The 27128-nt window shown below is 39.3% G+C and overlaps 1 protein-coding gene across 2 annotated transcripts in view; it reads right to left on the reverse strand.

Annotated features, from left to right (window-relative positions):
- PLCL2 (phospholipase C like 2) overlaps window positions 1–27128 on the reverse strand; it is a 173759-nt gene that overhangs the window by 102562 nt on the left and 44069 nt on the right. Inside the window, exon 1 of one of the 2 annotated variants that reach the window (XM_081825986.1) lies at window positions 13833–13851. The exons of the other annotated variant lie outside the window; for it this stretch is intronic. The gene's annotated coding sequence lies outside the window, so the exon portion shown is untranslated. Of the gene's footprint in view, window positions 1–13832; window positions 13852–27128 lie in introns of those variants that run through there. 2 annotated transcript variants of the gene reach the window in all.

Below are 27128 nucleotides of genomic sequence, written 5' to 3' on the forward strand. Positions count from 1 at the left end.
TCCATATATGCAATGGAATATTACTCAGCCATCAGAAAGGATGAATACCCAAATTTTACATCAACATGGATGGGACTGGAGGAGATTATGCTAAGTGAAATAAGTCAAGCAGAGAAAGTCAATTATCATATGGTTTCACTTATTTGTGGAACATAAGGAATAACATGGAGGACATTAGGAAAAGGAAGGGAAAAATGAAGGGGGGGGGAATCAGAGGGGGAGACAAACCATGAGAGACTATGGACTCCAAGAAACAAACTGAGGGTTTTAGAGGGGAGGGGGATGGGGGGATGGGTTAGCCTGGTGATTGGTATTAAGGAGGGCAAGTATTGAATGGAGCACCGGGTGTTATACGCGAACAATGAATCATGGAACACTACATCAAATCTAATAATGTATTGTATGGTGACTAACATAACATAATAAAATTAAATTTAAAAAAATTCATTCACTAAATCTGGGTAACTTTAAATAGTATAACTTTTTTGTTCTTTATTTTAAATACTTTCATTGACTAATTACAATGTTTGAGCACACTGCTGGGTATTAAGAATATAAAAATGAGTAACACATTTCCTGCCCTATTATGGGCTTTGGAGCCCCAGCACCTAGGTTCAAATTCCTGTCTGATCACTAAGGAGCGATGTCATATTTAAAAAAAAAACAAAACAAAAAACGCTGCTTAAACTTCTCAGGCTTTAGTTAACTCACTTGCAGGATGGGGTTAATAATACTAAGTCATAGGTTATTCTAACTAAGACTTGACATTCTGTATGGAAGCATTATTATCAGAGAAGGTTTTCAGTACTTTTATGAGTACCTGCTAGAAATACAAGTTAAATGAGGTTGCACTCTACTTTCAAAGAATTCACAGTTCAAAAGAGCAAGGAAATGATTAGTAAACAAATAACTTGAACATAGAGTCATAAATGCCATACGCAGGTATGTAGAGGTTGCTGGCATAGGCTAGAACATACAATTTTATTATCTGTTTGTGAATTAATTCATGAATTACTCTATTTGTAATTACTAATGCTCAAATCTCTTACTCACCAAATGTTTTCAGCTTGGAAAGGTCCTCATAATTCCTTTTCCTGTCAGTTGTTCTTGGTTTTATTTTCAAAGCAGCTTTAATTGTTTTTGCTCTCTTCAAATGTGAACCATAGTGCACAAAACTTTTACAATATCAAGTTTTATCAGTAGTAGGCGATGCCACAGGGCAGAGTAAGGATTATGAAAATATCAATGAGTACCCCCATTACTTTCATTCTTTTCACTAATTATTTATAGTTAGGTTATTAAAAACAATTGACTCTGAATTATTAATACTGAAGACCTAAAATAGCGTAAGAATCAAACATGAAAGGTCCTAGGGGGAGAAAAAGATCCTAGGTAGGGCTCCTCCTGACTGTTTGAGATTCCAGGAAACCAAACATTTGGGTCATGAGGCATGCTAGCAGCTAAGTTCTGCTGTGATTCAAGGACAGAGAGGCCTCATTCTGACCAGACCTTATCAGCATGTCTCTGCTAGCTTAGCCTGCTATTTCAAGACAACTCGACAGACCATAAGCTTTCAAAATAAATCTATTTTAAAATAATCTCTTCTCTAATATCCCTTCCCCTTCATTCCTTCAACCAACTTTCTATTCCTTACACATCAACTGCCATGTAAGGGAAATGTCTACTATCCCTGTGATCTCTGCCACTCCTGTCTAGCCCCAGGCTTCCACGCTCCCTGAGCTTGCCCGTAACCCACATGGATCTCGGATCATTCCTGCCTAACTGCCATTCACTTTGCTCATCAGTCCCAGCTTCCTCCCAATAGGAGCTGGACCCTATTTCCTTCACACAGCCTTCAAAAGGTCATCACTGTATCAGTTAAACTTCAGCCAAACCTTCAGCCTTTTGCCTGCTATTGGCAGTTTCCCTTAGCATTACACTTCCTCAAATCCTTTCTACATTAAAACAACATAAACCAAAAAAAATTTCCTCCACCTCATGTTCCACTGCGTTTCTACTTTACATGTACTTGTCTGTCTCCTCTAATAGATTATGTTCTTGGAGAGCGGGGACTGTATCTTATTTTTTATTATATATCATTGTCCAGCATGGCCCGACACACAGTAGGTGCTCACTAAGTGTGTGCTGAATGAAAAAATGTGTGAATAAAATATATGCAAGCGTGCAGTGGAAAGGTCTGTGGATTTGAGGTAAGAACACCAGCATCCAGTCACAGCCTCGACATCTACCAGTGGTATAACCGGTCCCCAATTTCTGTTGGCTTCAGCTGTGCAAAGTGAAAGTTCTGCCAAGACCATCTGTAAGCCATTCTAGCACTGACTTCTGGGACTCTAGCATGAGGGGGGTCTTATGTTTTGAATGTTAGAAGGCTATCTTAAGCAAAGTGGCAGACTCTCCATCTCCACTGAAACAAGAAGACACATTTTAATTGCAAGTATTTCAGCTAGAAAATATTTTTGTGGTTTTTTTTAATTCCAAGAATGTTAGGCCCTGGCATGTTACCTGTTAACAGGAACTTTTGGTATTTTGTGGAACATAGATGTTTGGATTATTTGAAATCTTTTTTAAGTTTCCTTAACCTGTTAAGTATTCACACTGTAATGCCCAGCATTTAATCAATAAGTAAGTAGTTACTGAAATTATCCTCTGTGTAACAACGGTCAACAGAGGGGACAAAGAAGGGGATGAGATATATTGTCACCCTTAAGAAGCTTTAAATACCTTCAGGAAAATAAGACTAAAATATGTTTGAAGAAATGATAGAAAATGGAAGGGATTCAAGAAGGGCTTCTGAGGGAAGGTGAGGTTTATGTCCAGGGGACTGCTTACTTATCCACAAACAAGACAGAAAGGAACACTACTCAGCTGAAGGTACTACCTTGAGATGTAGATTCGGAGAGATGTTGCGGTCCTTGAAAGCGAGGTCAGACTTGGAGCGGAGTGAAGCAGGCAATCCCGACAAGGAGACATGTGACAGAAGGCACAGACAGAGAATGCAGCTGACTCAGTGGCATGTGGGCGGGAGGAAGGAAGCGGGACACAGACGGAAAGGCAAACTCCCAAGGGTCCTGAGAGTCAGGTCCAGGACATTTAAAACCAATGTCAAAACAAGTAAGGGATGGCTGGAAGATTGGTGGCTTGCTACACTGGTGGTCACAGAGCAGTCTTAGGCTCGATGGCCCAGAGGTCAGAGGCAAGGCAAGGTGAGCGGGACCCGGGTGGTGGCACTGAGCAGGGCTGAACTGACCTAAATCAGCACATGACGCCGCTGAGGAAACAGCGTGGGTTGACTTAAGAAGAGACTTCTAGATTTCTCAGCTAAATCACTAGAAAAGGTGGCACCACTTACAGAGATCAGAATAATGATGGTGCTTTGATGAAACAAATAATTTCTGTGCATTAGCTAGCTTTAAGGAGAAAATGACTTTCTTTTCTCCCAAAGAATCACAAGTTTTCAGGTTGAAAAGGACCATACAGTTGGACAACTAACTGAAAATGTTCTGAATGTGGGTGGGATGTAGTATGGATTGCCAGGTAAGTCTTCAAGGCTAAGAGTACGCTGTAGAAGCTGTTAGTGTAGACATGCTATCTGCTGCTTATGAGAGCTCTCCAAGGGAGAAAATATTTATTGATTGAGGAGAGTATGCACCTGCGGGCAGAGCCATGATGGATGCCTACTCTCAGACAGCAGGAGGAAAGTAACCAGCAAAGCAAGCCGGGAAGAACTGCTATACAAGTAGGAAAAGAATCTTGATGGACAATATGAGAAAAGCCAGAAGAAGAAAAAATTCTCACAAAAGGCATAATCCGCAACATTAGGATAGTGGAAAGGCAAAAGTGAGAAATAGCGAACAAGAGACTTTGGGTTTTGCAACAGAAAGATCAAGGACAGCACTGAAGAAAGAAGTTGTTCTGTAGACTGGTGGAAATGAAAGTCCGTTTGGAGAAGCCGGGAGATGGTGGCCATGAACCACTTCTTCAATGTGTTTCATAGTGAAAAGGAGCAAAAGAGAATAGGAGTGCAAAGGCACATAGTATTATGACAGCGAGCCTTAAGTGTGTGGTTGAATTCAGAGGGAAAGGCAGAAGACGCTGGAGAGAGTGAGGATGAAGGTGGGAGCAAGCGCTGAGGTGGGAAAAGGTTACGTCATCAGGTACAGGCAGCGGCTAGCACAGGAGCAAAGTTGGGACCCCCTTTCTCTGCATTTGGATGGGAAGCTGGAAAGATACATACAGAGCTGAAGATGGTCTAAGGTGCTGATGAGGCTAATTGTAGAAGTTAAGTTCTGGTAGTGGAGAACAGAATGCAAAGATCCCTAATCCCAATAAAGGGGTAAAGGCGTCAGGGACAAGGTCTACTAAGTAGTTATGGTATCCAGCCAACAAGGAGCAAAGCTAAGGGGAACCAGAACCTTCCTCTGACAGTTCCAGAGACGTAGCTTTCAGCATTGCTCCTGACACAGATGTGCATTCAAACAGTGTTTTAAACAAATACTTACTGAAAAAAAATTGTCAGCTTGGTTAGAGCTCAGAGGTACAGAATAGAGGAAGGCGAAAACGAACGCAGGGGTTTAAAAGTGCTTCAAAGCGAAGTCTTGCTTTTACCTGCAGTGACTTTACTTTTTATACAGAAGAATTAGACATCATTATTTTAGGCCAGTGCTTTCATTTTTCCTCTGTGTGATCTACTTATCGGGAATTTAGCTCAGTCATTCAAGGCACCACTCGTTTCAAGTATCTGCCAATTATTCTAAGGAAAATGATGGCTTCACCTATCTACAAAGTTTCAGGGAATAAACTGCACATGGAATTATTTTTGCTTCTGTTGCTTGCACTTTTAATTTGCTTTATTACATTTTTACTTTGACCACTGTACCCACATTTACTGTACAAAAAGTACATTTTCAGATACCAGAAATAAAACACGGAAGAATGAAAACACGGGAGTATGTGAGCTGGAGTGATGCGACATTTCTATAAACATTGTTTAAAAATCTAGCTTCCTAATTATCTACAATTAATGGTTTATTGCTCATCCTTTTCTAAGCTTGGCTTTCAGTTAAGAGTTTATGGTAGCTAGGCATTTAAAGAAGGGATAATAGAACTGCTCAAGAAATATAAATGCCATTGAGTGGAAATTACAGCTTAATACTGTATGAATTAACAGGTATTTTAAAGTTCATCAGGTGCATTAAATGAAAATGAGAAATCAACTCAAAACTTAAATATTTGCATGCATCTTTGTAACTCTCTATGATACTTACGACCCATGGTAAATAATAAATTCTCCTAAGATTTACTTCTATATCTACCATTAAAGACACAGCAGTGCAAACATTATAAGTTTTATTGTTTCATAGGAATTTTTTTAAAGTTTGCACTCATGTTACAAACTCTACTCCTCTAATTCCTTTCTCAGACAAGTTAAATATCCATTTTGGGATTATCTGGCCTGCAGAGGATAAACATCCATTAAATTAGCCCTAGTTCACTGAGGGAAGAAATCATTAAATTGTTATTATGTTGACAAATGTTAACTAGACCTGCTATAGTGAGATCATTTTGCAATGTCTATAGATATCAAATCATCACATTGTACACCTGAAACTAACATAATATTATATGCCAATTATACCTTAGTTTTTAAAATTTTAAAAAGGAATTACTCAATTGTAATTATTTGACTTCTAGCAAATTAATTATCGTTACTACCAATTAAAAATTATATGAATATTTGTACACCTGTGAAAAAAAGAATTTCAGATGGCAAGCTTCTCAGGAGCAGTGATTCTATTTTACATGCTTATTACACCACTAGGGTATTACCACACACAGAAAGGACATACATAATAGTATCTGATTGCAGCACTATTTCTTACCTTTTTTTACCTAAAAATTTATTTCATTAAAATTTGTTTATTTATTTCATAAAAATTTGTTTAAAGTAATTCTTGTTTATTGTAAAAATTGAAAATTATAGTAATACATGAAGTGAAGTCGCTCAGGTTCTGTCCTTTGCTCACTGGTAATTACTGTTAACTATTTCACATATATTTCTCCAAAATATTTTTAATGCACGTACATAGTATGTGTGTGAATGTGTACACATACATCCTATTTTACAAAAATGGGATCCTACTATACATGGTATTTTGTGACTTGTTTCACTCAACAATGCATCTTGGACATTTTTTCCTGTTATTATCCATAAAACTCTCCTTTCTTTTTAAGGCTTGTATAATATTCCCTTGTTTAGATACAGCACAATTTATTTGACGAGTTCCATACTGATGGATATTAGAACTTTTTTCTCTCAATTTTTTGAGAATAAAAATTCACAAAGGTGGAATCCTTTGTACTTTTATAAGAAATACTGCAGTTTAATTCCTAGCAGAGAACTTTCTAGGTCAAAGGATATAAATATTCAAAATTTTAAAAGCTATTGTGAACATGCCCATCACATGCTGCCTAACACTACAACCAACAGCAGATAAGATCACCAATTTTCCCTTGCACTCTCCAACACAAAATGTATCATCTTTTTACTCTTTGTCCACGTGATACTATTTTACTTTAAATGTCATTGAACATATTTTAGCTTGAATCTGTCATAATCATTTAAAGCACTTCTACCTTTATATAGTTGGATATTCCAATATTAAATGTTAGTGCTCCCCTGATTTTAGATCACATTCATCCTAGACAAAAAAAATTATTTGGTAAAAGATGTTTCCAAAGATATATATTTCATTATTAAATAAATCATCACTGCAAAAATTTTGAAAACATAGCCAAATGTAAAGAACAAAATGAAATTATCTATACCATAATTCAAGAGATAACTGTTAAAAAAACCTTTTACTCTATGCATATATTTAATGTACATATACTGTTTTTCTCAAAATGCAACCATACCATATCCTATTTGATATCCTGCTTTGTTAAATAAAGACATCAGCAATAATTTTCCCCACAATATATCTTTTTTAAATACATGATTTTTAAATACTTTTTTTTAAAAGTAGGCTCCATGCCCAGGATGGAGCCCAACACAGGGCTTGAACTCACGACCCTGAGATCAAGACCTGAGCTGAAATAAGAGTCGGATGCCTGACCAACTGAGCCGCCCACGTGCCCCTATAATACATGATTTTTAAAGATCACATAATATCTCTTCATTTAACTGTTACTACTGGATGTTTATCTCTGATTTTTTATTATTACAAATAATGTAGAAAAGCGTCTTTGCATCTCTGAGTATTCCATTAGGTAAGAGAGATTCTTAAAAGTGGTTAGAGCAGGTTCTGTATTTTATTTATTTTTAAAGTTTTTTATTTGGGTACAGCTAACACAAAATGTTACATTAGATTCAGGTGTACAACACAGTGATTGGACAACTCTATCCTTTATGCTCACCTCAAGTGTAGCTACCATCTGTCCCCATACAATGCTATTACAGTACCACTGACTACATTCTCTATGCTGTACCTTTTATTCCCGTGACTCACTCTGTATTTTAAAATAAAAAACAATATCTTTATAATATCAAGTCCTTAGGTTTTTACAGCCCCATCCAAATAGGTGACTCCTTACTTCCTTAGGATATGACAGGTACCATGGTTGAACTGAACTTTTTAAATAAACCAGAAATGTGTCCTTTCTTATTTTTTGTAAAATTGTTTATGACTTTGAATATCAGCATATTTGATTGACAAAGCAGTAATCGTGGAGACACTTTCATCATACTTTTCTCAGAAACCATCAAATCAAGGACAGAAAACTAGAGAGGAGAGCGTCTGAACAAAAATTAAATAAGCGTTAGTCTTTAGTATATTCACAAAAAGTAATCAAAAACATTCCCCAAACAAAAAATATGCAGGTGAAATAATCTGGCAGATCTGCATGATCAAAAGTACCCTATACATGTAGAAATTTTAAAACACATTTCAAAAAAACTTATAGGTTAAAGGAAAAATAAATCAAAATGGAAATCACCAATTGTAAAAAAAAAAAAATGAATCATAGAGGAGCACTGTATGCCACAGCCTGCGTGCTGCTGGACAAGTAGCACTGAGCAAAACCTATAGCCCTAAATGCCTATGTAGAAAATAAGAACAATAAAAACTAAGTAGCTAAACTTTTGATTCAAAATGCTAGAAAAAGAGAAATAAGATAAACATATGGAAAAGAGCAGTTTATAAAGATATAAGAAGAGACTGATCAATGAAAAAACCAAGAAACAAAAGAAACCCTGAAAATGGTAGAGTTGATCAATAAAACCAAAACATGTTAATTTTCAAGGACAAAGAAAATCTCTGGCAAAATGAATTATAAAAATAAAAAGAATAAAACCATTATTTTAAAAATGTAGATAATATATAATCAATTTAATATGGATAAATTAGAAAAAAAAATAAACAAAATGGCCAATTCCCCAGGAAAACGTAATTATCAAAATTAGCTCAAGAAGAAGAAAACTATAAGATCTATATCCTAGAAAAAACTAAAAAGGTAGTCAAAGCACTAGCCCTTTAAAAGACACCAGGCTTAGATCATTTTAGGTAAATTACACCAAACTTTCAAAGAGTAGGTAAATGCTATGTTATATAAACCATTCAGGAACTTAGGGGAAAAAAATAGAAAGCTACTCAGCTTATTTTAGAGTCTAACACAAAGTTTCTCAAATTCAGCCCTCCTGACATTCTGGATGGAATCATTAATTCAGGGGATGGGCGAAAGTGATTTCGTGCATTGTATGGTTTAGCATGACCCTGATACTCAAACCAGACAATAACAACATCAAAAAAGAAAAAACATAGATCATTCACACTTATGAACAGAGATTCAAAAGCCCTTAATAAAAATACCTGCTAATCAATTTATCAAGAACAGGCAGAGTTTATTCCAGAAATACAACAGAGCTTTTTATAAGAGAAAATTCTATGAAGGCAGTCACTATATTAAATTAAAAGAGAAAAATCATATGATTGTGTTAATTACTGCAGAGAAAATTATTTGATAAAATGCAAAACACATTCATGATAACACTCTTAACAAACCAGAAATAGAATTTTCCTTAACCTGAAAAAGGGAAACTATGAGGAACCAATGGTAAGCTTTTAATTTAATGATGAAATGCTAGAAGCATCCCAATTGAAGAATAAGATTTATACTAGCCAAATCAGTATCTCAAGAAAAAATATATATATAAAACATACATATTAGTAAGAAAGACACAAAAATGTCATTATTTGCAGATTTTTAAAATGTCTACATGAAGAGCCAAGAGAACCAACTGGCAAACTATTAGATATATAAGGATGTCAGCAAGGTCAAATACAAGATCAAAACAGAAAAATTATTAGCTTTTATATACATTAGCAATGATCAATCAGAAAAACTTAGAAATAAATCCCATTCAAAATAATGATTTGAAAACAATACAAGACTGTTAAGAAAAAATATATAAAACTTTACTGAAAAAACATAAAGTAACTAAAGAAGAGATGTATCTTGTCCCTAGATAGAAATCTCAATATTAAAAAGATTTAATTTTTCCACAAATCAATGTTTAAATTTAATATAATCTCTAACAGAATACCGAATGGAATTTGCAAGAAAGCGACATGCTGATACAAAAAATTAAAGCAGAGAGTTGAGGCAATCTTAAAAAGAACAAAGGTCTTGCCCTACCAGATATCAAAAAAACACTGTGAAGATACAGTAATTAAAACAGCATGATACTAGTGCATGAACAGATGACCACATTCACAGAGCAGAATGCACACACCAGAGACAGCCCAATGAATACAAGGAAATTCAAAATATAAAAGTAGTATTCCAAATCACAGGAAGAGGATTAACTGCTCAACACGTGGTGTTGAAATAATTAGCTGGCTGTTTGCAAAAAGCACAAAATTAAATGCAGTAAAATCTTTTTCACACAAGTCACACACAAATATATGCCAGAGTAATTAAAGACCTAAAACCTAAAATAACATATAAGCAGGACCAACAACATAATTTGTGGGGCCGAGTGCAAAATAAAAGGCAAGACATTCAAGGTGCCAACAGCAGAGAATTAAACAAAATGGGGAAGACATAGAGGGGCTCCTGAGCCCAAGGAAGATTACGCTGGACTACATCTAAATTTAAAACTTCTGCCTGACAAAAGATATCAATAAACAAAGTCGAAATATATAAAGAATGTCTGTCAATCGATAAAGAAAAGATAAGCAATCCAATATTTTTTAAAATGGATAAAGGATATACAAGAGTAATTTGCAAAAGTAGAAATTAACGTGACATTAAACATGAAAATCTGTTCAACCTCAAGAATACTTATGCAAATGCAAATGCAAATTAAAACAAGGAGTTTTTTTGTTTTGTTTTGTTTTGAACCACAGATAAAGTCTGATGATGTCAAGTGTGAGCAAGTGTGGGCACCTTCGGCGGGCAACTGGGCATTTTCAGAATAGAAAACAGGCATACCTTCTACCCAGCCATTCTGTCTCTTGCTTCCTACCCTAGAGAAAAGCTTCCCACATGCATGCTCACAAGGAGTCCTATATGGGGACTTTACTGCTGAACTGTTCCTAACAGTAAAAATTAGGGGAAAAAGCTTAAATGACCATCAATAGGGGAATGGTTAAATCAATTATGATATATTCGTGTTATTCATCATACATGCATATAAATGTTATGCAACAAAGGTATAAAACCTTATACATACAGGCATAAAAGGCTCTCCAAGACCTATTTTTAAAGGGAAAAAAACTGAGTTGCAGAAAAATAAACAAAGGATGCTACTATTATGTTGCTGGATTTTTAAAAAGAAACCACAAATCCAAACTATGTATTTCTATAGGAACATATGTGTATATATGAAATACAGAGAAAAAGACCTAGAAGCCCATGGACAATACCTACCAAATCAGTAACAGTAGCTTCCTCTCTGGAAAAGAAATGGGACTGGATGGTGGTCAAAGGGAATTTTAGCAGAATCTGTGATGTGTGTATTTTTTTTTTTAAATGACACATACTCACAAATTATTTAATAATTAAAAATAACTTTTAAAATGTGTCAGAATAAATATTGCCTATTTGAAGATGGATTTTATTCCTAATACACTTCACCTGGGCAGCACTAAACAGTATACTTCACCTGGGCAGCACTAGACAGTTTCAAATCTCCCATGCCAAAAAAAAAGTGTCTTCCATCTCAAAGGGGAAGAAAGGAAGCCCAAATATTTTTTTTTCACAAATATTTTCTTGAGACCTCTCTGCAGCACAATGATGTCTCATTTCCCCTTCATACAAGCAGAATTAATTATTAAGTGACTTTAATTTCCCAAATTCACACAACTATTGCATTACCTGAACTGCCTCTTATGGTTTATGCAAACCATGATATGACGAATGGCCTGGAGATACTGCATAGCAAGGTCATCTCTAAAGCAAACAGCAGTAACAGTCTAAGTTCCTGCATGAAACATAGCAGATTATTTCAAACAGTCTTCCAGACCTTAAATGAAAATTTAAGTACATGTAAACTCTGAGGTTTGCTCCCTAGTACATAAGTACAATAATATTTTCAAATTTATGGAAGAAAAATTTATTCTTTATTCACCCTCACTGAATAGCGTTTCAAAGAGATGTTGAGAATTTTCCTCAGTAAATTCATTTGCTCACTATACATTATATTTATCTAACTGACCATACTGTAAACCTCTAAAGTCTATTCCTGATTATATTAAATCAGTGGATGAATTACTAACAAAATCTTTAGTAACAGTTCTATTGAGATATAATCCATATACCATACAATTCATCTATGTAAAATATATGATTTCAGTAACTTTTAGGATATTCAGAGAGGTGTGCAACCATTACCACAATCAACTTTGGAACATTTTCATCACCCTTAAAAGAAATCCTGTACCCATTAACAGTCACTCCCATTGCCCTCCAACCCCCACCCCAGCCCTAGGCAACCACTCACCTACTTTCTGTTACCACAGATTTGGCCCTCTGGACATTTCATATAAATGGAATTATAAATATGTGGCCTTTTGTGACTGGCTTCTCTCACTTTAGCATAATGCTTTCAAGGTTCATCCATGCTGCAGCATGTATCAGAATTTCATTTCTTTTTATTGCCCAACAATACTCCATGGTACGGATATATCATATTTTATTTATCCATTCAGCAGTTAATGGACATTTGGGTTGTTCCCACATTTTGGGTATTATGAATAATGCTGCTATGAATGTTCATATATAAGTTAAATTTTTTTTTTTTTTTTTTTTTAAGAAAGAGAGCATCAGTTGGCGGGGGGCAGAGGGAGAGGAAGAAACAGACTCCCCGCTGAGCAGGAAGCCCGAAGGGATGTGGGGGGGGCTCCATTCCAGAACCCCGGAATCATGACCTGACCCCAAGGCAGACCCTTAACCCACTGAGCCACCCAGACACTACTCAAAATTTTTTTTTTAAAGACTTTATTTATTTATTTGACAGAGAGAAACACAGCGAGAGAGGGAACACAAGCAGGGGGAGTGGGAGAGGGAGAAGCAGGCTTCCCACTGAGCAGGGAGCCTGATGCAGGGCTCGATCAGGACCTGAGCTGAAGGCAGACACTTAACTGAGCCACCCAGGCGCCCCTTGAATTTTTTTTTTTAAAGCTGACCAATTCTATGTAAAAGTGTGCTGGAAGAATTAGAAAGGACAATTAAAATACATGTTTTTCTTTCTTCATCCTAACAAGAAATCCTTAATGAATCAAACGAGCCATTTTATAAAAATAATGAACAGGAAACAAGTATTGATATCATACTAACCATAATTAACTTGCAAATTAACCTTATTTTAAATGCTAAATTTTAAGAAATTAGTTTTTGTAACTAGAGAAATACCCTTGACCGACAATTATTTTATTGATTAGAATTTTATAAAGAGAAAGAAATAAAAGGGCTTTCTGGAAAGCGGTGGGGGCAGGGAGGATGGTTAAATCTTGCCAATCACTGAAGTAACTGAATACTTTGGTAGCAAAGATACTTTGCACTCTGACTCAGAGTGAATTTTTATAATTATTTGGAATAATAAAATAACTGGAGACAAAATTATTGAAGAGAAGGATATTCTGTTTTTATTTATTTGAGAGAGAGAGAGCATGAGAAAGGGGAGCTACCCAGGGAAAGGGAGAAGCAGGCTCCCACTGAGCAAGGAGCCCAATGTGGGGGCTTGATCCCAGGACCCTGGGATCAAGACCTGAACTGAAGGCGGATGCTTAACAGACTGAGCCACCCAGGCACCCCAATATTCTGTTTTTAAACACTTCTTTCCTATGGATGTAATGAATTGTCCTTCAAAAGTGTCAAAATACCAGACAGGTAAGATGTACCCACCCAAAGACTCTGCAGATGGCCCTTGCTTTCTGTCTCAAAATAGTTATTCCTTCAGCCCTATTTATGGAGTGTGGTTCCAGGGACAAAGGCATGGTCTCTCCTCCTGAGGAGCTCACCCTGTAAGTGGTCTAATCCCACAAAGGTGAGAGTTTAAGAAAATCTTTATTCACTGTTCTTTCAACAATTTTGTTGAGCTCCCATACAAAATAATAATGATTCATAATGTTACATTCATTTAATCTTGTATTTATTCACTTACTCATCTTAAGTGGGAAAATGAATATAAAAGAAAGGTTTTACCTGATTATTATCTCATTAAAAGGCAGAGGAAAAAGAACTACTAATCATTTTTTAATATTATAAGATAAGAGGAAATTTGAAATAAAATTATTTATGATAGGACTTACAACTTGCTTTTACTTTTTGATTAGCTCCATGGATTAACTACAGAATCAAAGGGAAAAGGCCACGGCGGATTCCACTTATAGCCTAGAAAAACAAAATGTGAAACCAAATCTAAAGCAAAACAAAAAATAAAGTCAGTTATGACAAATCCGTCCACCATTACGTTGTATTCCAAACATTTCTATGTAAGTCACTTGTTTGCAACTCCAAATTCATTCTCCCACAAAAAACTACAATATAAACAGTGCTTATAATCTCTGAGCAACCCAGGAGAGCCTATTTAATCCATAATGTAGCTGAAATGACAAGCATGGACAACATTTAAAAATGGGAAACTACTGCTGGAATGCTAGTAATTAAACCAAACAGAAAATAATTTAAATTCAATAAAAAATAATTTTTAAACCTTTCTTTTGATCCACCTAGTCAATCTAGCACATGAAGGAAAGTATGTGAACTGAATGGAGACTAGACGCTCTCCTCTGCTGGACTTTGGAAGGGTCCTCCAGGCACACTGGGGAGCTGGGAAAACTGGTGGACAGGAGGTGGGCTCTCTGCTTCAACCCCCTTTCCCTTTCTGCTCTTCTAGCCAGACTCTGCCAACTTTCGATCTTCAGTTTAAATCTATGTCCACAAAGGCCACCTGTCAGCCTTAAAGGATCTTGACCTAGACTAGAAGCTTGCTGCTTCCACAAGTTGTTGATGTTCCTCCTGCAATTAGCATCTCCACGCCAGCCCTGCTCTGTTCTTGTTCTCATTAGTCAGGGACAGTTACCTGTTGGCCAAAAAGGGATCTGAAGCGAAGGTGGGGAGAAAGACAAGGAATGGAACACTTGTGAGAGAAGAGAAGGAGAAAGAAGGGAACGGTAGAGAAGGTGTGTATCATCAGCCTGCAGGGGATGAAGGGCAGTGCGGGGTATTAGCAAGGCTATTAGCAAAGGCCCCCATTCCATTTATTAAGTGGAGCATGAGCTCAGGCCTACCAATTTGCTCTGGAACAAACAGGGAAAGAATGGGGCATGGGATGGCTATGGGAATGCTACTGCTGTTAGTAGCCATGCATCGTCACTTACTGTTTACTGAGCACTTAGTGTATACAGAGTACCACCAGATACCCTAATCCAAAACTGAGGCATTTTTCTCTGCTCAGTTTACAGTCTACAGGGGGAGAGACAGCACACAAACTATAGTAAATCTAGAATATATTAAGAACCACAAGAAACACAGAGCTATAGGAGCACAGAGGAAAAGTAGGAGATTGGAAAAGAACCCCCCCCAAAAAAAAACATTCATTCATTCAAAAAATATTTATGGAGTGCCTAATACATACCAGACAATGTTCTAAGTGTTGTGGATATACAGTGAATAAGATGGACAAAAACTTCAGCCCTTGTGGTATAATGAAAAAACAAAAACATACTACTTAAAAATACAAGCACAGTCCATGGCTTGTAAGATGGTGAGTATCATGAAGAAAAATAAGTAAAACCAAACAAAGGGAAGACAAGGGTCCTGTGTGTGGGGGAGAGAGAGAGAGACAGACAGAGGGAGGCCACGAGAGAGAGCTGACTGAGAAGATACCTGAGTACAGACCTGAAGGAGATGAGCCTGAGCACCACAGATACCCACAGGATCAGTGTTCCAGCTGGAAGGAAGGGATGAGCACAGCAGTGTGCCCAGTACAGGAGCAGCAAGGAGGTGGTGGTGGCTGAGCAGATGGAGATAAGACATCGTTGGAGAAAAGGCTAAAGGTGACAAGTGGCCAGATCACATAATGACTCGTGGTCCACAGGACGGACGTAAGTCTCGATTCTACAGGAGCTGTGTTTTAAGAAAAAGAGTAACATGATAAGACTCAGGCCACATCTTCTGGGTGCTGTAATCACCCAGTTTAAAGATGATATTGGCTTGGACCAAGGTGATAACAGTGGAAGGTGGTAAGAAATAATCCGATGCTGGATATATTCCCAAGGGGGAGCTGAGAGGATTTCCTAACAGATTCAATGTCAGGTACAAGAGGAAAAGATGTGTTGTATTAGCCTGCAAATATAACAAATATCAAACATTCTGCTAACTGGATGGCTTCAACAACAGAAATTCCTCTTCTCACAGCCCTGGAAGCTGGAAGGCTGAGATCCAGGTGTAGACAGGGCTGTTTCTCCTCAGGCTTCTCTCCTTGGCTTGTAGACGGCCATCTTCTGCCTTTCTCTTCACGGTGTCTTCTCCTCTGCAAGCTGCGTATCTCTGCGTCCTCTTCTTATAAGAACACCAGTCCTGTTGGATTAGGGCCCATCCCAATGGCCTCACTGAACCTTAACTACCTCTTTAAAAACACTATCTCCAAATACAGTCACATTCTGAGGCACTGAGGGGGTTAAGACCTCCACGTATGAATTCTGGGGAGACACAATTCATCCCTTAACGGTCAAGGATGACTCCAAGGTTTTTGGCGCAACCAAGTAGAAAGGTAGAGAGCCATCCGAGCTCACTGCTGAACAATGGGTAGGCTTCTGATGCGAGGAGAGGATCAGGTGCAGAAATCACAACAGCCGAAAGATCAATGAACGTGTACTGAGGGCTTATTACATGTAAGGCACCGCACTCAGCACTTCAGGTGCATTACTTCATTTAATCCTTACAACAACACTCGAATGTTGGGATTATCATCTCCATTTACAAAGCAGGAAGCCGAGGCTTAACATTGTTACACAACTTGCCCCAAGTCACGCAGGCATAAGTGGAATAAAAGGGATTTGGATCTAAGCACTCAGACTGCAGCAGTCATGCCCTTAACCACCATCGACACCACCTCTGCCACCAAAAGCTGTGCGCTGAAGCCATGAGAAACCATAAACCAAACCAAAACTAACCTGCAATATGATACGCAAGAGATCCTCGAGCTCAGCTCTATGCTTTTACAGGAGTAGGCATGGATTCAAAAGGTGACCAAATTATTTGTTCAACTCAAGCTTCTTAGAACAGGCTTTAATTAGAATATCCTTTATTTTATAACACTAAAAAAATGGAAACAACTTAAATGTAGTTGGTTTGAAAAATGACAGAAAAACCCTGTAATAAAACACCTTGCAACTATTAAAACAAGCTGTCGGACTACACTGATTACACGGATAGATATCTGTGTTACATGAAGTTTTTTTTTTTTTAAAAAAAGCAGGTAATACAATAACATTTCAGAATAACCTTTAAAAAATGTTACACACATTATATGTATATTCAAAAGCCTAGATGAATATACAGTAACAAGGAGACAGTAAGAAAGTGGATGATTTTCACTTTCTTTTTAAAACTTTCTACGTCTGATTTTTTTCTACAGTAAATATGCATTGTTTGTAAAAGTAGAAAAACAATAATGCCAATCTAGAAAGATTTTCTTGAAGCTATTTCCTTTATACGTTGCTGCCCAACCTCCTCCCGCGCTTCCGGGCTCCCCAGAGCGGCCGGCATTCAAGCCTTCCCGGAGTCCCCTCTCTCTGGCGGCTCTGACTACATGCAAAGCAGCCCCCGGGGGGCGATCTGAGTGGAAGCGCTTCAGAGCCAGCACAGACCATAACTGTACTCCCAGTTAATCACTCATTTAGACTCAGAGAACCAACTTCTCACAAATGAAGCGTCTGACCTAAGAAGTGCAAGTAGATTATTCAGCTGGTATTTTTGATGATATCAAATCTGTCAAGATTGTCATTGGTGTCAAAGTCATTTATGTCAGGATTATAAAACGAAGCACTGATAATAACATCTGAAAGGAGGAGGCAGATCAGGGCACAGAAGAGAGAGCGGGGAGATGCTAGGGGCAAGCCCGCCAAAAAGCCATCGCAGCGCCATACTTAATATTTAGTAATTCACCCTGGCTGGACGGCAAACTATTACTGAGTTCGCTACTCCATGCATGGCACCACACTATGCCCTACAAAGATAAAGGTGAGCCAAGGCATGGTCCCCGAAGACTGTGATCATTTTTTAACATGTGGTCTATAACACCACCACAGATTCCTTTCCCTTTATGAAGTGGGGGTGGCCAAAGAAGTGGAAGTCACCTGACAACAAGCTTTGTTTATGGTGGTTTCTGTTACTCTTTGCTTCAAGGCTGTGGAGGAGAGGCATGTAATAGGAAGAGGAGGAACAAGACAGAGTGAGAAGACAGCGGGACAGATGAGAGGAAGCGGTAAGAGTACTGAGGACCAATGCTGAGCTGGAAAGACAAGGAGCCTGGAAAGAGGACAGAACAGGGCACCTGGGTGGCTCAGTCGGTTAAGCATCTGCCTTCAGCTCAGGTCATGATCCCAGGGTCCTGGGATCAAGCCCCTCATCAGGCTCTCTGCTCTGCGGGAAGCCTGCTTCTCCCTCTCCCACTCCCCCTGCTTGTGTTCCCTCTCTCACTGGGTCTCTCTCTGTCAAATAAATAAATAAAATCGTTAAAAAAAAAAAAAAAGAGGACAGAACAACCCAGAAGAAGGGAAAAGTGGCGCATGTGCGCGCGGTCCAGGTCCACGAGCAGGGCAGCAAGGGAAGACAAGGGGGGGAAGTGTGGGGATGGCCTGCGCGAGCACCCGAGGCTCCAGCCCTGAGGCTGCTTCTGAGAATGGCATCAGTGGGCCCCTGGGAGGGAAGGACGCACTCCTCTGCCTCAGGGGGTTGTTTTCTGGCCTGCCACTGGAAAAATGCACAGGGAAGTCTATATGGAACCTTTCACCTGAGGGCCCTTACCTTGCTCGGCTACCCGGGCCGCAGCAAAGCCGCTTCACGGTCTGATGTGGTGGAGCTCAGCATCCCGAAAGCAACCGAGAGCTGCCTTCCCCCACTAACAATCACAGAATCTCTCATACACATTGGCACAAGGGCACCGACATTCTCCTCAGCAGATCCTCACCAGAGCCGTCCTATACAGGATTCAACTGGTCCACGGGACACGGAGCTTCAGTGCGGGGGCCCAGAGTTAGTGATGCACTTGGTCTCAGAGAAGCCGCCTCTCACACAATCACATACTTCATCCCGGGAATTCATGTACTCCACTATCTCCCCTCACCCTTGCTTCTTTGAGAAGTAGTGGCAGACTCCATTTAACAAGCTTTTTATGTGACTACATACTTCGCTAAACATGCCAGCTAAGGGGATAAGAACAGTCCTTACCCTTGAAGGGTTTACAATCCCTGGGGAAACACCAACATATTTTTAGCAGAGCGTGGCAAATCTGTGCTTTTCACACTTTTTTGTTATGCCTCTCAAGAAAACCTGCAGTTTACACAGCAACCCTATGTACATTCATACACCCACATGTGAAATAGCATTTCCTCTTCTGGTCCATTCTGTCCAGTTTTATTTATTTATTTATTTATTTATTTATTTTTTAAGATTTTATTTATTTGACAGAGAGAGAGATAGCGAGAGCAGGAGCACAAGCGGGGGAGTGAGAGAGGGAGAAGCAGGCTTCCCGCCGAGCGGGGAGCCCGATGCGGGGCTCCATCCCAGGGCCCTGGGATCATGACCCAAGCCGAAGGCAGACGCTTAACGACTGAGCCACCCAGGCGCCCCTGTCCAGTTTTACTTAATCATTTCAAAACGGGTCGCAGTGACAGCCTGAGCAGTGGGCGGGGTGCCGTGGGGGACGAGGTGGGGCCTCAGCCCAGGATTCAGAGGGCCTTGTGCAGACGCAGCCCATGCTGAGGTTAAGCAAAGTGGGCTAAGCAAAGAAAGGAGGAAAGGGATCCCAGGCCAGGCAAACATCACAAAGCTTGAGGCAAAGCACGTGCAGTGCGTTAGCGGCACTTCCGGCACTGGTCTCATCAGAGCATCCCTGTGACGCGGGGACTGACACGGACGGCGTGCCCAGTAGGTGGGCGCCAGGGGAACAGGGGTCTTGAGGGTCAGGGAAGGTGTTCTAGCTCATGCTGCTGGGCCAGGGCCTTGGCCGATGGGTTCTTAACAGGGAATAATGGATTTGTCTTCCAGAAATCACTCTGCCTACGTGACAACTACATTCAGGGAAAGCAAATACAGAAGAGAAAAAGAACAGTTAGGAGGCTAATGCAACAGTGGAGTTGAGAGGTGATGGGGTTTTTCATGCGCTCTGAGGGAAGAGACATGGGGCATCCCAGTGATAACGGCGACAGGCAACAGAGATGAGCTGGAGAACCATGAGCACACGCGGGGAGCCACGTGGTGAGAAGACCAGGAGGCCGAGGGCCGACGCCTGGCAGCTTCCTCTGAGCAGCGCAGACTGCAGGCTGCAGGCAGGGTCAGAAGCAAACGTGCAGAGCACAGCGTGCAAGGCCGGAGGAGGGAGCAGCAGAAGGACCACGGGCCCCAGGGTCGGGAGCCGAGGGAACGGCCCGGCTCTGTGCAGATGTAGGAGCAGCGCTACCCCTCGTGAGGCATTTCCTGTGGGCTGGCACCATGTGCTGCACCCACAATGAGATGCTTATTATGCACATTTATACCGTGTCATATTCTGTCTTTATAACAAAAGGAGCTGTTAGCATCCCATCTTATGATGTAAGGCCCAGGGAGGTTAAGTAACCTACCTAATGTCACTTGATTCGTTTGTAGCAGGGCCAAGATCCAAACCCCCATCTACCTCACACCAAGGCCTGTTTTAAAAGGACTAAATTTTACAACACGGAACTTAGTTGTGGCCCTTGTAAAAGCAAACACAAGATCACGTGTAGTCGTGAGGGACGTAGGGAGAGAGACAATAAGAGAGAGCTGAACTTCCTTGCAATAAAAATGACAAGGAGGAAAACCCAACAGAGGCTGCTGGCCCTAAAGGAGGATGGTTCGGGATGTGAGAGAGGAAAGCTGGTCTAGAGACAGAATCTGGAGGTGAGGCAAGGGGCCCGAGGGACATGTCACCCCCGAGGCTGGAGGGGGGCAGGGAGGACGGGAGCTGCTGCCTAGACACTTTGCACTAAACTACCATTTAACGGGTCTTTTTTTTACTCTCCGTGGTTTCCCTCAAAGCCCTCTCATTTTGAATAGGGTTTTGAGCACCACTGTCTCAGTTACAGAACTTTGTTTCTACAGTATGATTTATTTTTGTTTGTAGACCTGAAGGTCCCAGGTACCACCCACCACCCACATGCTTGGATATTCTCTCTGCTCCCCGACTGCCCTGCACAAGGGTAACAGTCTCTCAGTTTCTTCTCCTTCTACAGTGTCTGGAAGCAAACATTGTTCTGAGGTTTTCTAAAATATGTTACTTTGCAGAGAAACAGATGGAGTGAAAATAACAAAGTATCACCCCAATGAAAGCTGTCCCCAATATTCTCTGCAATCTAAATACAAGACCCTGGACTTCTTTATTCAGAGGTTCTGTAACTCCTATCAATCATTTTTGTTCCACTGAGGACTAATCCACCTTTACTGATTTTATTCTAATAAAGAATAAAATAACCACCTTTTGATTGCCTCACCTAATTTTAATAATCAACATGCACTTATCTGATAGCTTTCTCATTTATTTATGTGTTTGTGGTCTTGTTTGCTGGTGTGTGCCCAGCATAACAGACATTCACAAATAGCTGTGGAAGGCAAGGTTGCTCTCTTTGGCCCCAGGCCCCTGAAGACCACTTCTTCATAGGCAGTATCATATAATAACAGAATCTGGCAAGCTAAGTGCTAGAAGCAGAGATCAGTCCCATGACTTCAGTCTCATTATTGCCACATCCCAATAAATGTAACCAACAGACTTTTCTAAAATAAGCATTTAAAAAGAAAAATTCACAGACTAAAGATTTATTTTTTTCTAAATCAATGGACCTAGAAAAGCTCTAGAAGACTAAACACTAGTAGTTTGGATCTATCTAAATTCCAACAGCTCCTAGACTATGGCCCTGAAAGAAAACATGACAAGAAAGAGCATGTGATTACCCGTTCACCCTTGGTGCTATCTACAGTGAGAATTATTAGACTGCCAACATTTGCAGGATTAGCTGATTTGCAGGAAGCCAAAACATAAAGCATGGATCTGCAGTGTTCCTAGAAATGTCTATATTTAGACAGAGACGAGGTCGGATGATTCAGGCAAACTCTATAGCTAGCTATTAATAAGCTTTTTAAGTTGAATGAAAGTTAGAGACAGGACTAATATCCTCCCTCAAACACTTATATCAATTTTCTTCACATTGCTGAATTCTTCTGCTCTAATTTTAGACAGTGTTAGCCATCTCTCTTTTTTTCACACACAAATATGGAAGCAGTAAACAGAATGTAAATCCTTGATATAAAGCATTCATGTCTGGGTGGGGCATTAACAAAAGAAGAGGTACAGGGAAGAGAGGCCCTAATGACATCTGTTCTGGTTGTTGCCAGGAGGCATCAGTTATGATAGATTCAGACATCAGTTTCATCAAACTGCTACCTTTGTACTATAAATACAAAAAAAAAAAAAAGGGGGGGTTCCTATATCCTGCTTTCATATGGAAAGGTTTTAGGACAAGGGCCAATGAAAAACTGCTAGGAAAAAAACAAAACAAAACCATGAATGCACCGTCTTCCACAAGTGGATAGTTTGCTGAATCTGTGGCTTCCCCCACCACTGGCCGGTCAACTTCTACTGTAGATGAACCATGAAGGCTGGACAGAGAGAGACTGAGGATGGCTAGGCTTCTTTTATTTCTTTCCAAATGCTTTTTTTGTTTGTTTGTTTTCTATAATACCTCTTCTTTCCTCTATTAGCAATGATCACTGAAAGTTGACTATAATTCTAAGTTCTAATTATTATTTTATAGTCCTTTAAAAATGCATTAAAGGGCATTTGATACAGTATAGAAACAGTTCGTCCTAATCTAATTATCTGAAAGCTTTTTCAAATCATCAAAATGTTTTTTTAAAAACAGATCCAAATATGACTAATTACTTGTACAATATAAGCAAAGCAATGTTTTTGGCACGGGATTTATAATTCACTCCAGTTAAGTAATTAGTAAAAATATATTTAACAATGAATTAACACAAGTACATTATATAGGCAGTTATGGTTGAAAGCAGTACTAAAAATTATGTAAGACAACTAAATTTTAATATGGAATATCAGGGCGCCTGGGTGGCTCAGTTGGTTAAGCGACTGCCTTCGGCTCAGGTCATGATCCTGGAGTCCCTGGATCGAGTCCCGCATCGGGCTCCCTGCTCAATGGGGGGTCTGCTTCTCCCTCTGATCCTCTCCCCTCTCGTGCTCTCTGTCTCTCACCCTCTCTCTCTCAAATAATAAATAAATAAATAAAATCTTTAAAAAATATATATATATGGAATATCAAATTACACATCAATTGCCACCTTTCAGACCTATTTTTCATAAAGTAATTTCTATTGCACTATAAAAATTTTCAACATAAAATTGTAACCCATTACCCCCAAATTAATGCAACTGCAACATTCTCTGCTAGAGACTTAGTCTGTGGCTTTTTGTCTTTTGTTTGACCTGTGCTGCCAGTGTTAATAAAAAGGAAGCATCTTTAAAAATCAGCAACAGTGGAAATTGAACCATATGAGAGGAAAATACACGCCACTAATTTCTAGTCAAGTGTATAACTTGTAGTCTTTAAAATACATAGTCAGGTAAGGGTTTTGTTACAGGCTTTGGTTGATTTTCCAGATTTTCCACAGCAGGTGGGTGTTTCATCTGAATAGGTCAACTGTCCACAGAAGGCCAGCAAATCTTGCATAGCCAGCACAGCCTAGAAGGGCAGGAAGCTATTTTAGGAAAGAAGCATCCTGTTCTTTGATTTATGTCATTAGCGCAGCAAATAACTAAATTTAACAACCATAACTGATTTACCATAGAAGTGCCATATGATTCCTGCCCTTTGCCTGGAATCAACTGAGATCTACATCAGTCTTCATCAGTCTTTCTAGAAAATAACCTCCCAGATTTTCAAGCCTATCCTCAGGTTTCAGTTCACTGATTTTATTTTCAATCTAACAAATTTAGTTAGTGACTTTCAGTGCTATGAAATTTAATTGTATTTCCACTGCAGTCCAGGTAAAGGGTTTCTTCCAGTAGCCTATTATTGCCCTGAAGACAACTACCTGACTTGAGAGTAGACCGCAGAAAAGTCAAACATAAATCCTGATCTGACCAATCTGACCTTCTCTGCATTGATGACACCAGCGGTTCTCAACCAGGGATTATATGCCTCCCAGGGGATACTTTCCAGTGTTTACGGGGACATTTTTTAATTGTCATGCTTGTGGGGGGAGTACTACTTTCATCTAAGGAGTATAAACCAGGAATGTGGCTGAATATCCTGCACAAAGGCCAGCCCCCTGCAACAAAGACCTACCCAGCCCTAAATCCAGCTGAAGCTGGAAAGCCTGAACTATAAAGATTTAAGGGTTAATACGTATACTTGGACAATATCAGAAAACCTGTGCCATAATTATAAAAAGGATGACTTCCAATAATCCTTCTTTTATTGATCTCTGATATGCAGAACAGCCAGTTATAGCTTTGCTTTTTGAAAAACTATTGCTTAGCCTGCTGAAACAAAATGCATTTACAGAGTCTTATGTTCATTTTCATGGTTAATATTTATATCCTTAAAAAAAGACCAAATCAGGGGCGCCTGGGTGGCTCAGTCAATTGAGTGTCCAACTCTCGGTCTCAGCTCAGGTCTTGATCTCACGGTTTTGAGATCGAGCCCCGAATTAAAAAAAAGCTCAAATCACCTCAAAAAACTCCCCAGGAAAACTTTTTGTTCTTTCAGGAATGCAATTACACTTAAATTCTCCATAAATTCATGTAAAATTATAAATATTTAACATATCATTGTTTGCTTGTTTTTTTTTTTTCAACAAGTTGGCAAAAACACAGAACAGACAAACCACAGAATTTATCAAACAGATACACATGGCATTCTGGGTGGCCTGAAAGCCACCAAACCACACCTCAGACTCTTGCAAACAGCATTTAGTAGGAGCCAATGGTACACACTAATGGGGACAACACAGCCCCTCTAGGCCATGCACATACAAACAGTCCCATTACCAGATGCCTCTCTGATTTTCTCCTAAACAGGCAGAACAGGGCAGTGCTTTTTCTCAGGAAAAACAAATCAAGCTCCAGAGTGTGTTTTATATATACATATATATATAAATATATCTCTATTTATATACACACACAGATATATATACCTATACACACACACACATACACTTCTATTAAGCGCTTAAATTATTTCTAAAAGTTTAGAAATGTTTATCTTGCTGCCAAAATGATAAATGCCAGGGACTGCAGCACTTTATTTTCTAAGATTTCTTGAGTCATTTTGAGGCTTTGCTTTAGTACTATGGGTCAACACTCTATAATCTTTGGTCTTGTTCTGATTTCCACTACCGTAGTCAAGAGAATGGGCTATTTTGGGCATTCTGTGTAGAAAGGAACCTATGAATATACAAAGATTAGAGCCATCATCCACCTGAAAAGTCATTTCAACATGAATTAATGTTTCAAAGAAGAAAAGATAACTGTGAGTTGATGAAATGCAAATTGCAATCACGTAAACCATGGGCAATATTTTATGACCTTAATTTTCTCATACATTGGATTCTTTTGACCATGTATAATAATATCAAAATCCTCAGAAATTCCAATATTTCTAAATCAAATCTCTGAGACTGCCTCCCTACACAAACTGCATAAAAATTCTTTGCTGGATGGGGGGCTGGGGTGGGGCAGGATCCTGATTTTTGCTTTCAGAAAAAAAAATTTTTTTTAACTTTTTTCTTTAATGATTGGAAACTAAAAAGGTAGATTCCCAACTCACATCTTACATGAAAAAATCCTGATTAGTTAAGTATTTAAAGATAGAAAAGGAAAGTAAATATGAATATTTATACAAATTCCAATATTTATGTAACCCAGGGTTGAGGAAGGACTTTATGGACACTAAACTAAAGGCAGAAAGCATGAACAAAACATTTTATTACAGGGATGCCCGGGTGGCTCAGCTGGTTAAGCCTCTGCCTTCGGCTCAGGTCATGATCCCAGAGTTCTGGGATCGAGTCCCACATCGGGCTCCCTGCTCAGTGGGGAGCCTGCTTCTCCCTCTGCCTGCTGCTTCCCCTGCTACGCTTTCTCTCTCTCTGTCTCTGACAAATAAATAAATTTAAAAAAAAAACATTTTATTACATTTAAACACAATGTTTCTGCTCAATGAAACAACAAAAGTAAGCAGAATAACAAATTAGAGGAACATTACAACAAATAGGGCAACATATATAAAAGACAAAGCGTTAAATATTTATGGAACCCCTAGAAATCAAAAAGATAAACAGTTGAAGAGAAAAATAAACAAAAAACATGAATATTGCAATTTGTAGAAATATAATTCATACATATACATGAAAAAAATTTCCAGCTCACCAGTACTCACAGAAACAAATTAAAACGGAGGAAAGGTAAGTATTGTCTGCTTATTAGATTGGTGCCCATTCACACTGATGGTGACACCCAGTGAAGGAGATGCTGTGGGGAACCGGCAGCGTCCTAATTACCAGCAGACCTGTAAATTGGTAAAGCCTCTAGGGAAGCGATTTGACTACATTATTAAAAGATTTAAAAATCTCATTTCCTTTGACTCAGCAATTCCACTTCCAGGGTTTAATCAAAAGAAACAATACGGGGGCACCTGGCTGGCTTGGTCAGAAGAGCAAGCGACTCTTGATCTCGGGGTCGTGAGTTCGAGCCCCATGTTGGGTGTAGAGATTACTTAAATAAATAAAACTTAAAAAAAGAAACAATAGCCTTTCTGCCCGTGGATGCCGCTGAGTAAGCATCGTTAAAGTCTCCCCTCCCACCGCCGTCATGTCTAAGTCAGAGTCTCCCAAAGAGCCTGAACAGCTGCGGAAGCTCTTCATCGGAGGTTTGAGCTTTGAAACAACCAATGAGAGTTTGAGGAGCCATTTTGAGCAATGGGGAACGCTTACAGACTGTGTGGTAATGAGAGATCCAAACACCAAGCGCTCCAGAGGCTTTGGCTTTGTCACGTATGCCACTGTGGAGGAGGTGGATGCAGCCATGAACGCAAGGCCACACAAGGTGGATGGGAGAGTTGTGGAACCAAAGAGGGCTGTCTCAAGAGAAGAATCTCAAAGACCTGGTGCCCACTTAACTGTGAAAAAGATTTTTGTTGGTGGCATTAAAGAAGACACTGAAGAACATCATCTAAGAGATTATTTTGAACAGTATGGGAAAATTGAAGTGATCGAGATCATGACTGACCGGGGCAGTGGCAAAAAGAGAGGTTTTGCTTTTGTAACATTTGATGACCATGACTCTGTAGACA

Source organism: Leptonychotes weddellii, chromosome 1 (assembly GCF_054177405.1).
Source record: "Leptonychotes weddellii isolate Sample4059 chromosome 1, ASM5417740v2, whole genome shotgun sequence".
Lineage (NCBI taxonomy): Eukaryota > Metazoa > Chordata > Mammalia > Carnivora > Phocidae > Leptonychotes > Leptonychotes weddellii.